The sequence below is a fragment of the Psammomys obesus genome, unplaced genomic scaffold (genome assembly GCF_907164565.1).
Source record: "Psammomys obesus unplaced genomic scaffold, mPsaObe1.curated_primary_1811, whole genome shotgun sequence".
NCBI classification, from domain to species: Eukaryota; Metazoa; Chordata; class Mammalia; order Rodentia; family Muridae; genus Psammomys; species Psammomys obesus.
In genome coordinates, this window is record NW_026596443.1 from 2,029,057 (window position 1) to 2,043,632 (window position 14,576).

At 47.6% G+C, this 14,576-nt stretch overlaps 1 protein-coding gene and 1 pseudogene across 4 annotated transcripts in view; both read right to left on the minus strand.

The window, feature by feature from the left end:
* Atp2b4 (ATPase plasma membrane Ca2+ transporting 4) overlaps nt 1-8,330 on the minus strand; it is a 99,317-nt gene extending 90,987 nt beyond the window's left edge. For all 4 annotated transcript variants that reach the window (XM_055598060.1, XM_055598063.1, XM_055598061.1 and 1 more), the window contains exon 1: nt 7,972-8,330. The gene's annotated coding sequence lies outside the window, so the exon portion shown is untranslated. The remainder of the gene's footprint in view (nt 1-7,971) is intronic.
* Nucleotides 8,331-13,222: 4,892 nt separating this feature from the next.
* On the minus strand, nt 13,223-13,944 carry LOC129669775 (peptidyl-prolyl cis-trans isomerase A-like; annotated as a pseudogene).
* Between the last annotated feature and the right edge of the window lie 632 nt (nt 13,945-14,576).

Genomic DNA, 14,576 nt, shown 5'->3' on the forward strand with positions numbered 1-14,576 from the left:
CCTTCCTTCCTTCCTTCCTTCCTTCCTTCCTTCCTTCCTTCCTTCCTTCCTTCCTTCCTTCCTTCCTTCTTCTCTCCTCCTCCTCTCTCAAGAGTCTTGGCTGCTGTTTAGCATCTCCTCCCATTTAGATGTCTCTGTCATCTCTTTGAAACTAGATCTGGCTAACAAGTTTGACTAGATGACAGATGGGTTGAATTTCCTATTGAAAGGCTTAGGGAAGCTTTCCTGTCTAGCAGGAGAGGGGTTCCCACTGCTGAGAAGTCTTGGTCACTTATTAAGGTGACAAGGGCATGGTCCTGCTGAAGACAGATCCCCTCCCCGCACCCTGCCCATCAGGTGAAGAGCAATCTGTGAGGTGCTATGGACTGAATGTTTCTGTGTCCCCCGCCCCGCCCCACAGCTATCCCACCCCCAATTCACGGAAGCTAAATCATCAAAAGTGATAGCATGAGATGATCAGGAGGGAAGGAGCCTGGTGAATAGGGTTCGTTTCTTCTTAAGAGCCACAGGAGCTTCATCATCTCTTTCCCACCCCTCTCCTGAGGATACAAGGAGAAAATGGCCTAATCAGGAAGCGGCCCTCAAATGACTCCAGTTTTGCTGATGTCTGATCTTAGACTTTCAGAAATGTGAAAAAGCAATTTCTGTTAAGCCAGTCATTCTGCAATGCATGCTGGGACCAACTTTTTATCTCACAGTGCTTGCCCCTCCCTGCTTAATAATTTTATCATCTATTAATGAGCCTAGCCTGAATCAGCTTATTGTCGGGGAAAATTCTGAAGGAGAGGGCAGGTTGGGAACTACTGGCCACAAGATACAAAGTTTCAGTTAGAAGGAATAAGTCCTTGTGATCTGTTGTCTGCTGTGGAGACTACAGTTAATTATAAAGTGTATTTCAAAACTGCTAAGAGATGAGACTTTAAGTGCTCATACCACAACATTGAAAAGATACATATGTGGTCCTGGACGTGTCAGTCATCTTAACGCACTCATTCCATATTATATATCAAGATACCACATTGTTTCCATATATAATTACTTTTTAGTTAAAAATCAAACTTAAGGGCAGGCATGGTGGCATATACTTTTAATCCCAGCACTCAGGAAGCGGAGACAGGTCAATCTCTGTGAGCCTGAGGTCTACATAGCAGGCTTTAAACTAGCTAGGGATACAAAGTGAAACCTTATCTCAAAAAAAAAAAAAAAAAAAAAAAAAAAAAAAAAATCAATCTTAAACACTACTTTTGGGTTGGAACCTCCCTATATTGTCCAGACTGGCCATGAACTCACCACCTGCGATGGTCTGGTTGGAATGGCCCCTATAGAAGAATGTGTTTGACTGCTTGGCCACCAGGGCTTGGCACTATCAGGAGGTAGGGCCTTGTTGGAAAAAAGTGTCCATGTGCGATGAGCTTTGAGGTCTCAGATGCTTAAGCCAGGCCCAGTATGGCTCTCTCCCTGCTGCCTGTAGATCCAGATGTAGAACTCTCAGCTCCTTCTTTAGCACCATATCTGCCTGCATGCCACGCTTCTACCATGACGATAATGAAACTAAACCTCTAAAACTGTAAGCCAGCCCCAAATATATGTTTTTCTTTAGAAGAGTTGCCATGGTCATGGTGTCTCTTCACAGCAATAGAAACCCTAACTAAGACACCACCTTCTAGCATCCCAGGTAACCTACAGGCATCTGCCATCATTCCCAGGTAAATAAATGAGCTTACTTAAATACATTTATTTATTGTGGCATAAGGAGTTGAACCAGGGCCTGAGATATACTAGGCAAGTGCTCTACCATTAGGCTAAGTTCCAAGAAATTTTTACATTTTTACTTGGAGACGAGGCCTTTCTAAGCTACCAGGCAGGCCTTTAACTTGTGATCCTCCTGCCTCAGTGTCCCAGGCAGCCACCAGGGACACCTAAGTTGAAATGTAAAGAGTTCCATCACTTCTGCATCTGCATCTGGCTAATGGGCATTTCTGTGAAGTTGTCCCTACTCTTCCCTGCCCCTTCAGCTGTTAAAACTCACGGAAGTCCTCTTTATTCCATGGCTCATTCTCTCTTCTGTTTCTCAGTATCTCACATCCATCGGGAAGTCCCTGTACGCAGCTCCTGTGTTCTTTGATATGAGCACGCTCTGGCTTCCTGGCATAACAATAGTTTACCGTCCTTGTCCAATCTTAGACCTGATAACAGTCAAGTGACATTGGCTTCTAAAAGGAGAAGTGGTACCTAGAAATAAACAGCCCGGGGCTGACGAGATGGCTCAGAAGGTAAGGGTGCTTGGCATGCAAGGTTGGCAAGTTGGATCCCATCCTGGATTATACAAAACTGTTCTCTGACTACCCCTTCAGGCATGTACCTTCTCCACACACATCTTATACACACACATGTGGGAAATAAAAATAAAAAACTGAGAATCTAGGTGCTGGATGTAGCTTTGCTTCTAAATGCTTTTGGTGGACAGACCAACAAAACAGATAAAGAAGCAAAGAATCCTGGGCTTCTTCCCCCTCTCCACCCATGTTCTTCTCTGTCTCTTGCCATACTCAGACCCCTTTAGACAACTATGCTCCAAGCATAAATTCCCTTCTCATCTGCCCTATGACAAATAGAACAGTGTTCTACACAGGACAACAATGCTGTGAATAGCACCTATGAAGCACAGTACAAACCTTCTCTTGATTTTTAGACTAGATATTCTACCAAAAATATAGAGCAGTAAGACTGAAGAATATTTGAAGGAGCACATGCCTGTAATTCCAGCACTCGGGAGGATGAGGCAGAAGGATCACTATCAGATTAAGGCCAGCCTGATAACCTTGTCTCAAAAAAACTAAAATAAAACAAAATCTTAAAATTTTTGCTTAAATTAATTCTTTGTAGTTAAACTGTTACTCCATTAGTCAGTGTTTCTGTTGTAGTCAGATTTAGGGTTTTCTTGGATCTAATTTAATTGTTGAAATATGTAAGTATTTTCATCAAGTGTCTGGAAAAGCACACTCAAAGAGTGTGTACACACACACACACACACCTTTCTCATGTTTTGAGACAAGGTTTGCCTACGTTCCCCAGGCTGGCCTCTAACTCACAGCACTACTCCTGCCTTAAGCTTGCCATCGCTGGGATGACAGTTACACACCAGCCCACCAGCTTTAGCTATGCTCTTAAGAACGAGCAGTAGGATGGTTTCCAGAGGTTTCTATTCCAGATGCACCTTGACTCACCTTGTCACACATGTTCCCTTACTTGTGGATATGCATCTTTGGGATAAAGACTTGGGCTGCTGTGTGAATGGGCATGTAGCCTGTCAGATACTGCAAGCATCTATTCTAGGATTTATACTACTTTGAACCCCTGACACTGATGCTACAAACTAGCCAGACCTCACTGTGAGCACTCTGAGCTGAAGCACTTTAACGCCAGATAGAGTCCCAGAAGTGTCTAGCAGTAAGCGCACCCTTGGCCCCAGTGCCCACCCTAAGTGATGGTAGGCAGGAAGAGGCTGGCCTCCTTGATTCATTCCAGTTAATTTTCCCAAACTGTTGAGATTTGTGTATGAAATTTGGTAAACCAGGAGAAAAGGGCTGAGACTGACACTTCAGCCTGCGAGAAGGCAGAGTGAGCCGAGCAACAGGAGAGAGGGAGGGACCCAATCCTTGGTTGGTTCTCATCCCCTTTTCTCCTTTCAGTTCTCTTCTGTCCTTGCTGACCCACAGCACTTCTCTGAACAAAAGACATTGGCTCTAACTCTAACTAAGCCCTTCCTGAGTTCTCTCTTCAACCCAAGTTTATGTGGGCTGAAGCAGCTTAAGGGGGGCACAGAAGAGAGTCCTTGTTATTTCTGTTTGAACATGTGCAAAGGAAATAAGTCAGTGGAACAAGAGCGGCTCATCATAGGAAAAGAGGAGACAAAGAGATGCTGAGAGAGGAAACAGAGTATGAAGCATTCCACAGAGCTCTCTTGGACTCTAGCCCCAGGGTACAGACACTGGTAGGACCTACAGAAAGGGGAAACGCTATAGTCATTATGGAAAACATCATGCAGGTTCCTCAAAACCAGTAAAAATAGAGATGAAGTGTAGCTCAGTAACCGAGCCCTTGCTTGGCATGCAAGAGGCTCTAGGTTTGATTCCCAGCACCATACACACAGAATTAAACACAGAACTGCCATCTGATCCAGCAATCCCACCACTGGGTATATATGCAAAGGAAATGAAATCAACATGGAGAGACATCTGCTGGCTATGTCTATTGCAGCACTATTGAAAATAGAAAAGAGATCAAAACAACCCAGACTTGTATTTTCTTCACCATTTTCTGGTCAAGAACGGGAGGCGCTTCCACACTACAGTGTTCAGCCATGAAAAGAACGGCAGCCCATCATTTGCAACAACACGCAAGGAACTGGAGCCCGCCGTGTTAGCCAAAACCGGCCCGGCACCGCAAGACAGATACAGGTGGCCTGGTGCGGAATCTGGAAAGGCTGATTTTACAGAGCTGTGGAGGAGGGATGAAGACGAGATGATGGACACCACCTAGCTGGAGTTAGAGAGAAGTAATAAGTTCTCTTGTTCTATCAAATGATATGCCTGGAGAAAATGATAGCATGCTGCTCCCTTCAAACAACCTGCAAGAAAACACCTTTGAATTGTTTTTTGTTTTTTAGCCACGAGGAAATGATAAATATTCAAGATCTGAATTGAACATTATATAGTATGTATGTATAAGAAAACATGGCACCTATAAATATGTATGAGTCTGTGCCAACTTAAAGCAATGAGTATATAATCTATTTTCTAGAGAGAGAGAAAAGTGGAGAAATGCTGTTAGCCGGGTTGGATTGCAACTAGAGGGTGCCTGCCCCACCCTATGCTCCTCACCTCTACTTCTCTCCCTATGCAAGGAGTCCTAGCCCTCCAAGGAGCAGGCAATGGGCTCAGTGGGCACTATGTCCAGGAGTCACTTGAAGGAAACGAACACAGATGGCCTTCAGGAAAGGGCAGGCCCAGGGTCAGCCATTTACTTGTAAGGTAGCATCAAGTATGCTTCGTAGGATCCTAGGTGCCACAAATAAACATATCCCTCACTTGTGTCCGAAGCTTAGTAGATTTCAATGTGGGCTGTGAACCCCAGAGCACTGAATAGAGAGCAAAGGACCATCGGTACTAAGAAGAGTCTCAGGTGGCAGTCTCAGGCTGACAGGCAGTGGCGGTGCCCCTTCTTCTCCAGGTCTTACAGAAAGTGAGAGTGGGACACGAGGCTCCCTGCCATCCCTGCTCAGTGGCCTTCACTCTTGCAGCCCCTTCCTTCTTGCAGCACCTCGCCTTGGACAGATGCTGACTATTCTAGTTGGGCCCCTTCACTTAGTGTCCTCATTTTGATTCTCTTCCATCAAAGACCACAGCAATGTGACAAATCTGACTCAGCCACTCCTTCCCACCATTTCTGTGGTGAGCAGGATCCCCAGAGCAAGGAGAAGCCATAGAGCAGAGGGCAGGCTAGGGGCCCCCTTCCTGCTCCTCCTCATTCATTGATCCCCAGGTATTAACACTCCCCCCCTTGGGACTAGCAAGATGGATAAGGTCTCCTGCCTTGAAACCTTTGAATACCCAAGTTTGGGTCCCATAGACCCACATGGTAGAAGGAGAAAAGTTGTCCGCTGACCTCCAGATACACCCCCCAGATGCTTTATTTATTTGTTTGTTTAAATAAGCTGCCCCTTTCTTCTCATTGTGTTGACTGGGTCCCTCTATACATCCCCAGCACTGTGCTAAAAGCTGAGAATGTGACCGGTGAGTCAAGCTAAGCTCCTTCGACTTGACCTTGGATCCAGGGACACGGAGATGGAAAATAGAAGGGGAAGGGTCTGAGGCACCGGCAGAGACTGGCGGGCAAGAAGCCTTTACTCATTCTAAGCCCTTTCTCCTCTGAGTACTCAGACTAGGGCAGAGCCAGCCAGGAGGGTGGAGCCAGGCTGCTTTGAGGCTGACAGTAGGGCGGGTCACCAAGGCAGCTGAGGGGAGGGGGCCTAGATCCTGCTGCAGTATTCCCAGCCCTTTGGGTCTCACAGCAGGGCTGAAAAGCAGTTCCACATCTGACCCTCTCCGCCCCCACTGTCCAAGACCCAGGACGCAAGAGCAGAGCAGGCGCCCTAGTGCGCTTTAGCAGGCACTTACACAGCAGCCATCCTTGTCTACCAGCATCTGCCCCTGGGATTCTCCCCTCCCCTTCCTATAAAACAAGGGCACCAATTCTTCTTGGGATCTCTTAGAATACAGGTAGGGTAGAGTGACTGAGGGGGACAGTATGAGCCATTGCCAAACACCCCAAATGAAAGCTTGCTCTTGTGGCTCTTAAACCTTTTAAACTAGCCTAGCCTCTGTCTTTTTCCCAGGATCTCAGCAAAGCTTTTCTCATAGCCCCAGAAGGTAATTTAACTAGCCTGCCTAAATCATAGGGTCCTCTTCTGAAATTCTCCTCCCTCCTGGGCCCCTTTCCATCCTGATCCTAGCCTGGAACAACCCCGGTCTTGATAAAGAGAACCTAGAGCAAAGGGGGGGGGGGGAGTACAGGAAAGGGTCTCTAGACAGGAAGAGCCAGGAACATAGGGAGTCCATGTGGGTGTGTGGGGTGTCAAGCATAGAGCAGGTGCATCTGAAAGCTCCCTGACACACACCCCAACTGGAGGAGGACATGGCTTGCAGAATGGGAATTCGTTTTCCCTCCTTCTCTACTTCGTTCCTCTCTTGGTATCATCTGATACTTCATATGACACCACCACAATCACCCACCCAACCTGATGGGGTCAGGTGCGGATTGTGAGTCCTGCAGGAGTGCCCAGGAAGGAGGCGGCTTTGCTCCCGGGATTTGTGAGCCCCTCCCCCATCTCTCCCACCTAGCTGGAAAGAAGCTAGTAGGCATTCTTCCTGAAGAGAACACGAATGTAAGGTTCAACTCATCTCAGGGAAAGATGCCAGGCAGTACCCAGGTCCAAGACCAGGATAGAGAAAAGGGTACATGTGTTGGGGGGGGGGGGGAAATCCCAGCCTTAATGTTTATCTCTTAAGCGATCTGTTCAAGGACCCTCTTAAGGTGCCAGAGGCCCAAGCCCGCCCGACCCACAGCCTGGGACTTGAAACTGAAAACTTTTCGGGTCCCTTCTCTTTTATTCCCTATAGAAGCATAGATACGTGGGGCGGTGCCCTCAGAGACACTCATACAGTTGGTTCTGGACGCTTACACTCACTCAAACAACAGCAGTGCGAGGGAACTCCCAGCTTTTTCCACAGCTAATTATAGACGTCAAAGTCTGAGGATGTTTTGTAAGCCTCAGAGAGAAACTGCTGAGGTTTCTATGCAAAGCCAAAGAAATTCAATTTGTGCACTCCTGGTTTTCACCCTCCAACTTCTAGCCTATCTCCACCTGATGCCCCCAACGTGCCCCCTCTTGGTCCTACGGCCTTCCTTCACGCTGAAGATTTATTTGGCTTTATTTTTCCCATCTCTCTTTGGGGCTTTCGAGAAAGGGAACAGACGCGGAAAATATTTTTCTCCCCCCCCCCCCCCCGCAACAGTTTTCCATTCTGCGACTGGTTCCCAAGCCAAGGGGGAGGGGGAGGGCAGGAGCGGATGGGGGGTCGGTTGGAATAAATACTTTTTTTCCAAGAGCTTAATTTGGGTGCGAAAAAGACAGTCAGTCCCTCCATTTCTCCACCCATCCCATGATCCAGAGGAAAACGCAAAGAAATCACTTGTTTGATTATATGATTCTTCAGAACCCAGGGAAGAAATATAGTGTTGAAGAAATCATTCTCCTTTTCTCCGCTCCCCCCACCTCTCCATTCCGCCACTCCACCCCTCCCAGAATCTGCTAGCATGAGGAAATTGGGGTACTTCGAGAAGCCATGGAGATGAAAGAAAGAAACAAAGTTTGCAAACCCCGAGTCAGTTCATTCTCTGCAAGCCTACCTCTCTTTCTAGCAAAGATCCAGGTGTCTCGGAGCTGCACTCTCCCTCCGCGTTTCCACGGACCGAGTAGGGTGGGTGACCACCCGCTTCACTCCCCAGTGTGGCAACCACCTAGCGAAGCTGGCTTCGCGCTCTGGCCTTTCTGCCACAGCTGGGGGAAAGGACCGGGTCTTTTTCCCCAGCCCTTCCACTGCGGAGGACCTTCCTGGAAGAAAATGGGTGCAGCGAGCTGGGCGGGTGTCAGACCTCGCTGTCTTCAGAGGGATGCTCCTCCAGGAAGTTCGTGCCCCCACCCCACCCCCAGCCTAAGACGGTCTCAACGGCAGAGCTGTCTTAAGAAAATGCTTGTCATGGCAACAGCTCCAGCCAACTCCAGCCAGACTGGGGCTCCCCAGCTCTCCCCTAGCAGAGCCGGAGGAGAAAGGGGCGGAGCGCGAGCCAGCGGGGGTGGGGCTTGGCGGGAGGCCAGAGCATTGCTCAGCTCTTAAGGTGGCCCGAGTGCAAGGCGCGGCGGGATGATGCTATTAGGTCGGTCTTAAGGCGGAATGGGGAAGTCTAGGGGGAATCCTCTGCCCTCTTGGCTTTCCTCCGCGCTGGTTCTTTCTTGTTTACAGGAGAGCAGAGCAGGGGTGTGCGTGGGTGGAGGTGGGAGTGGATGTGGATGTGGGCAGCGGTCTTCAACCGTTGCTGTGTGGAGGGGAAATAAAGGAAGTGTCTGCAAGCCTTTTGGCTTCCTGCAGCTCCTCAAGGCCTCTCAGTCTCCTACTGATTTAGACCCAGGGCCCAGAAACCTCAGGAGTTTGTGGGCATTTGCCCTACTGACCCGGCCTGAACTGGGAGTTCACTGGCAGAGATTGCACAGGGTGCGCGCACACATACGTGCTTCCTCAGCCTTCACACACAGGTCACTTCTTGCTCTCTTTGCCTGTGTACCCAACCAAAGGGATCTCCACAGGGCACAGAACAGCTGATTGCCCGTGTGTGGGTTGCACACCCAAACCTTTGCATCTACAATATCATTTCTAGCCCTCGTGGCAGTCTCGAAAGGTACTCATTACTGTCCTCATTTCATGGTTGAGGAAATTAATGATTGAGGGACTTGCCCAAGGTTATACATCTGGTTAATGACAGCCAGGATTCAAGGGTAAATCAGATCCATTCCAGAGCCTATGTGCTTTTCTCCCCCTGTATCATACTGTCACACATTTCCATTCTAGATTGTGTACACTGAGACATCCGTACACGCTTAGACACAGCCTATAAACTGTTAATCACACCTCCGTGCCACACGCCCACCAGCATTGTGCAACGGTGCCACCCATAGCTTTTGCATGGAACCTTATGGCTTTCAAGTGCAAACATGCACCATCAGCTGGCTCCCACAGCGAGTCTTCATTGACTGGCACGTTCCCACACCTACCTCAGCAGGCATATGCGCTCATATTTATACTCTTGTGAGAGGCAGGCTAACGTAACCTCACGGGTTATAGCGTACGGTATGCTGGGAAGAAGAGGATTACCACAGCTTCAAACCTATTAACAGAACTTCAAAAAGGCCCCCACACCTCGCCAGGTCTGGTGGAGTGCTCCTGCAATCACAGTGACCAGAAGGCTGAGGCAGGAGGAATGTTGGGAGTTTGAAGGCAGCCTGGGCTACACAATGAGTGCCAGGCCAGCAATATCTACAAAACAAACAATATCCTGTTTCCAACAAACAAGCAGACTAACTTTGTACCTCACATCATGCCTGTGCTTCTCGGGCCCCTTTCTGCCCGAGGACGAAGAGGCTGTGAGCAGGAAGAAACAAAGACCAGGAACCCCTCCCAACTTCTGGCATCTGTCCTCCTCTAGCTACTGGCTAATTGCTGGGCTCCTATGCCTGTGTGACCACGCCCAACATAGCCCACTGTTTCTCAGTAACTCATCTACATCCTATTTCTGAGCTAGGGAGAGGTTAAACAGCAAAAGTAAAGGAAACATTTGGAGCAGCAGAAGTCAGGAGTTCCTCTCTGTCCATGAGATTATCTGCCACCTGTCTAATAAGGAAATCCCTGTCTGTACTGGTGCTATTTCTCCTTAGCCCCGCCCAGCCGGTCGCAAGACCCGCCCAGTTGCAAGACCTGCCCAGCTGCAAGGTAGGGGAAGATTTTAGAGTCATTTTCTGCTGAAAACAAAACAAAACCCAAAGATTATTGCCTAAGAAGTCCTTCCAGGGACTTTAGTTCTTACGGCTGAGGCACTTAGAAGACACCAAAGGTGACATTGTTCTGGTATGCCCCCACACCTCCAACTCCCCTGGTCTCTCTCCAACTCTTAAGCATTTCCCTGGAAGATAGACGGTGCCTCATTAGATGTGGTACGTCCCACCAAAATGTCAACTTCAGGAGCCTACATTAGTCTTTGGGGGCAGACATAGAAAGGAAAAGGGAGTGGATTCAGCCAGACAGAGTCAGAATTAATAGCTTGTCAGGTTCCCTGCAACAGTTTGACATTTTGGTGCCCAAATGAATGTCAGTTGCATCTTTATCATGAGAAAGTCAGTTTCTGAAAAGGCTCTTTAAATGTATGAAAGCATTTTCCCAGTTCTCAGTGGTGGCAGAGGTGGAGGCCTTGCTTAACTGTTGGGTAAACTCGTCTTGGGGGAATAACAGCTTAGACCAGATGTGTGATCCAGCAAAGGAGACATGTACTTTGGCTTCCTGGCCTATGGGGGCCATGGGTGATACCTGCTCAGAGCTGGCTAGCTTGTGAGATCTAAAAGCAAGATCCTCTCCTAAAGGCCTCTGGGCTGCAGGGCTGTGGGCACAGTGTTGGTGGTGTTGCTGGGCATAACAGCTCTGCTGTCCCACCTCAGGAGGGCAGGCCAGGATGCTAGTGTCTACCAGAACCATAGGTCCTTCTCTTGAAGTAGTGCTATCTTTTGGTTGGGCTTTGAGGCTAAGAGAAGAGGACCCTCCTTTCTCTTTTTCAGGTGATTCTAGGGGAGAGAGACCACAGTCTGGATTCTGTAGCTGACCCGGACATTGCAGCCTGTGTTTTCCAGAAACCTAGAAGCCTTGGTGTCTGGTTTCTTCCAGCTGCAGGTTTGAGGTCTAGAGTGGGTAAAAATAAATCTGTCCATAAAAATAACCTCTAGATGTGGGAAAGTAGAGTTGCCTCTCTGGGGCAAGGGGTGGGGCGCTGCCCTCAGTGTTCATAGTCAGGCTGTCTCCATCCCTCAGTTGAAGAGAACGTATCAAGTGCTCCCACCCTGGGTGCTTCACGGAATGTGACTCTGACTCTTGAGAGCTTAGTCTTGGGTTACCCAAGACCTTCATCATTCCTCTGCATCTCCCTTGAATGCAGATAGTGTCACTCTTTTTTGGATATCTGTGGTAACCATCCTCCCTACACCCAGACTCTGGGCTCTTCTTTTTAAAAGGCTATCTACAATTCATTACTATTTCTTTGTGTCTTTGTGTATATGTAAGAGAAAGAATTGCACAGGCACAGGTATACAAGAGTGCATATCTATGCATATACACGGAGGCTAAAGAGGGTGTCTGGTATCTTTGCTCACTCCTAACTCCTCCAAGGCAGGGTCTTTCTTTAAACCTCGCACTCACATCTTTTGGCTAGGCCAGCAGCTGGCAAGCCTATTGATCCCCTGTCCCCAGTAGGCCGGGGTGACAAATCAATGCAAAACTACACCTGACCTGTTACATGGGTGCTGAGGTGGGCACACATATCCTCATGATTGCACAGTAAGTACTCTCATCCACGGAGTCATCTTCCAGACCCCAGGCTGCTTCAAGATGCTCTTTCTTCTCAATGTTAACATGAGAACTGTCATTTCATTAGTGTCCCTGCCCACCCATGATCCATACTTAGCCAGTTACACTCTTCCTCCAGATATTTGTTTGTTTGTTTTTTGAGACAGGGTGTCTCTGTATAGCCTTGGCTGTCCTGGAACTCCCTCTGTAGACCAGGCTGCTTCCCCCAGATCTTTAAAATTGTTTTAAAAATTACATTTATTTGTATGTATGTGTGTGTGCACATGTGTGCCACAGGGCAAGCGTAGAGGTCTGAGGATGACTTACAGGGATTCGTTTTCTCCCTCCATCATGTGATCTCAGGAATGAATTCAGGTGTCAGGCCTGGCAACAAGAGCCCTTCCCCGCTGAACTGTTTTGCTGCCTCACTTCCCTGAGATGTTTGGATGTAAGATGAAAAAAGAGAGAGAACAAGGTTCAATTTATCAACATTGTGAGTCATGAGACACTGGAAGTGTCAGGAGCCTTGCTCCCTGTCATGTGGAAGAAGCCCACCCATAGGAAAAGGTCACATGCAAAGAGAGGCAAAGAAGAAAGCTGAAGAGTGAGGGTTGCCCTCACCCCAGACTTCAGAAGTCAGAGGCAGGAGGATCATGAATTCAAGGCTAGCCTAGACTACACGACAAAAGTCAGCCAGAACCATGCAAATCCTATTTCACAAAGAAACCAAGCCCAACAACCTACAAAAAAGAGATCTGAGCATCTGGAGCCGGTGGTATCTCCTACACAGTCTCATCCTTCTTTTCCTACAGGTGGGAATGACACATGATAGAGATGATAGCTATGTGAAACTGGGGTTTTTAGTCATTTGTACTAAGTAATATAGCAATATAATATGGAAACCCTTTGAGACAGCCCTTCATTTGCTATACCCATTCATCACATTTATTCCTTTAGTGAATATTTTTGATTACGCAGTGCAACAGACACACATTGAATGTTTACTACTCAGTCTCTGCTGGTTCCAGAGACAGCATGGGTATGGAAGGTGTGTTCGCAGCATGAACAGTTACGACAGAGGATGCTATAGTTGACCTTCAAATACATTCACTGAGTGTGTACTGTGTGTTGGGCAGTCCATGAAAATATTTGTATGGAAAGTCCAAGGAATAATTTGCTTTTGATGAGAACAGTAGCCAAGTACAGGGAAGAAGTCTGTTTGGAAGTACACAAACAACTTTGAAGAGTAAGCTTTAGACTGTCTGGAAAGGGACCAGGAGGAAGCAGGACAGTCAAGATGACAAGGAGCACAGGTTCTAAAGTAGAAAGATTAGAGGATAAAGGCTGAAGATATGGTTTATGTCTAGGGTACAACAGGCCCCAAGCAGTGTCCATGTGTCTCTGTCTGCCCTACAGTCAGTAGGAGCAGTGTGTAGAGTGAATGGGGAACTTACAAGTAGCAAGCAAGGAGAATTCTGGCACAGCGTAACCAATGGGCATTTTCTTTCTTATTTATTTTTATTCATGATCATAAACTTAACTCTGCAATCCAACTAGACTTGGAGGGGAATGAGGAAAATATGGAACCCAAAGAACTTCAGCGAGAGCAGAGATCACAGGGTACTTCGAGCAAATGGGATTGGGATGCTCTCCTGAGCTACAGAAGGAATGGTCTGGTGGGTAAGATGCCTGCAAGTCAAAAGAATTAGTTTAGAGTTGTCCACAGTCGGAAATTGTGATCTTCTTGCTGGGTCTTGCCGTTCCTGGACCCAAAACGCTCCATGGCTTCCACAATGTTCATGCCATCTTTCACCTTCCCAAAAACCACGTGCTTGCCATCCAGCCACTCAGTCTTGGCAGTGCAGATAAAAAACTGGGAACCATTTGTGTTTGGTCCAGCATTTGCCATGGACAAGATGCCAGGACCTGTATGCTTCAGGATGAAGTTCTCATCCTCAAATTTCTCCCCGTAGATGGACCTGCCACCAGTGCCATTATGGTATATGAAGTCACCACCCTGGCACATAAATCCTGGAATGATTCTGTGAAAGGAGGAACCCTTATATCCAGATCCCTTCTCTCCAGTGCTCAGAGCACGAAAGTTTTCTGCTGTCTTTGGAACTTTGTTTGCAAACAGCTCCAAGGAGAAGCGGCCCAAGGGCTGGCCATTGGCCTCCATGTGGAAGAACACGGTGGGGTTGACCATGGCTGCAGCAATAGATGACAGGGGACAGCGGCGTCTGCAAAGCCGGGCATTTTCATAAAGCAAAGTTATATGTGTTAAATGAAACCATTTTGGACTAAGCTCCTGCATTGGGTCACAACAGACCAGGATGAAACTCAAAATGGAGTCACCCATGCTAAAGTTTCACATTGCCAATGACTCAATTACTCTCAGATTGTCTAAATAATCAAGGGAAAAAAAACTGGGTATGGTGCACATGCCATATACCAAGCATGGGGGTAGGGTAGAGGTAGGAGAATCAGGAGTTCAAGATCATCCTTTGCTACACATTAAATTAAAGGCTAGCCTGGCCACATCAAACCTTTCCTCAAAAATAAAACAAAATAACCATAGAGATGATACCAAAAGAGGTAATGTCAATGCTAAGATAATGAAGTCATTTTTCTGTACTTTAATATTGTCCTAGCTAGAGTTGCTATTGCTATGATGAAACATCAAGATCAACAGCAAGTTGGAGAAGAAAGGGCTTATTTGGCTTACACTTCCATACCATTGTGCACCATTGAAGGAAGTCAGGACAGGAACTCAGACAGGGCAGGAATATGGAGGCAGGAGCTGATACAGAGGCCGTGAAGGGGTGCTGCTTACTGGCTTGCTCCCCATGGCTT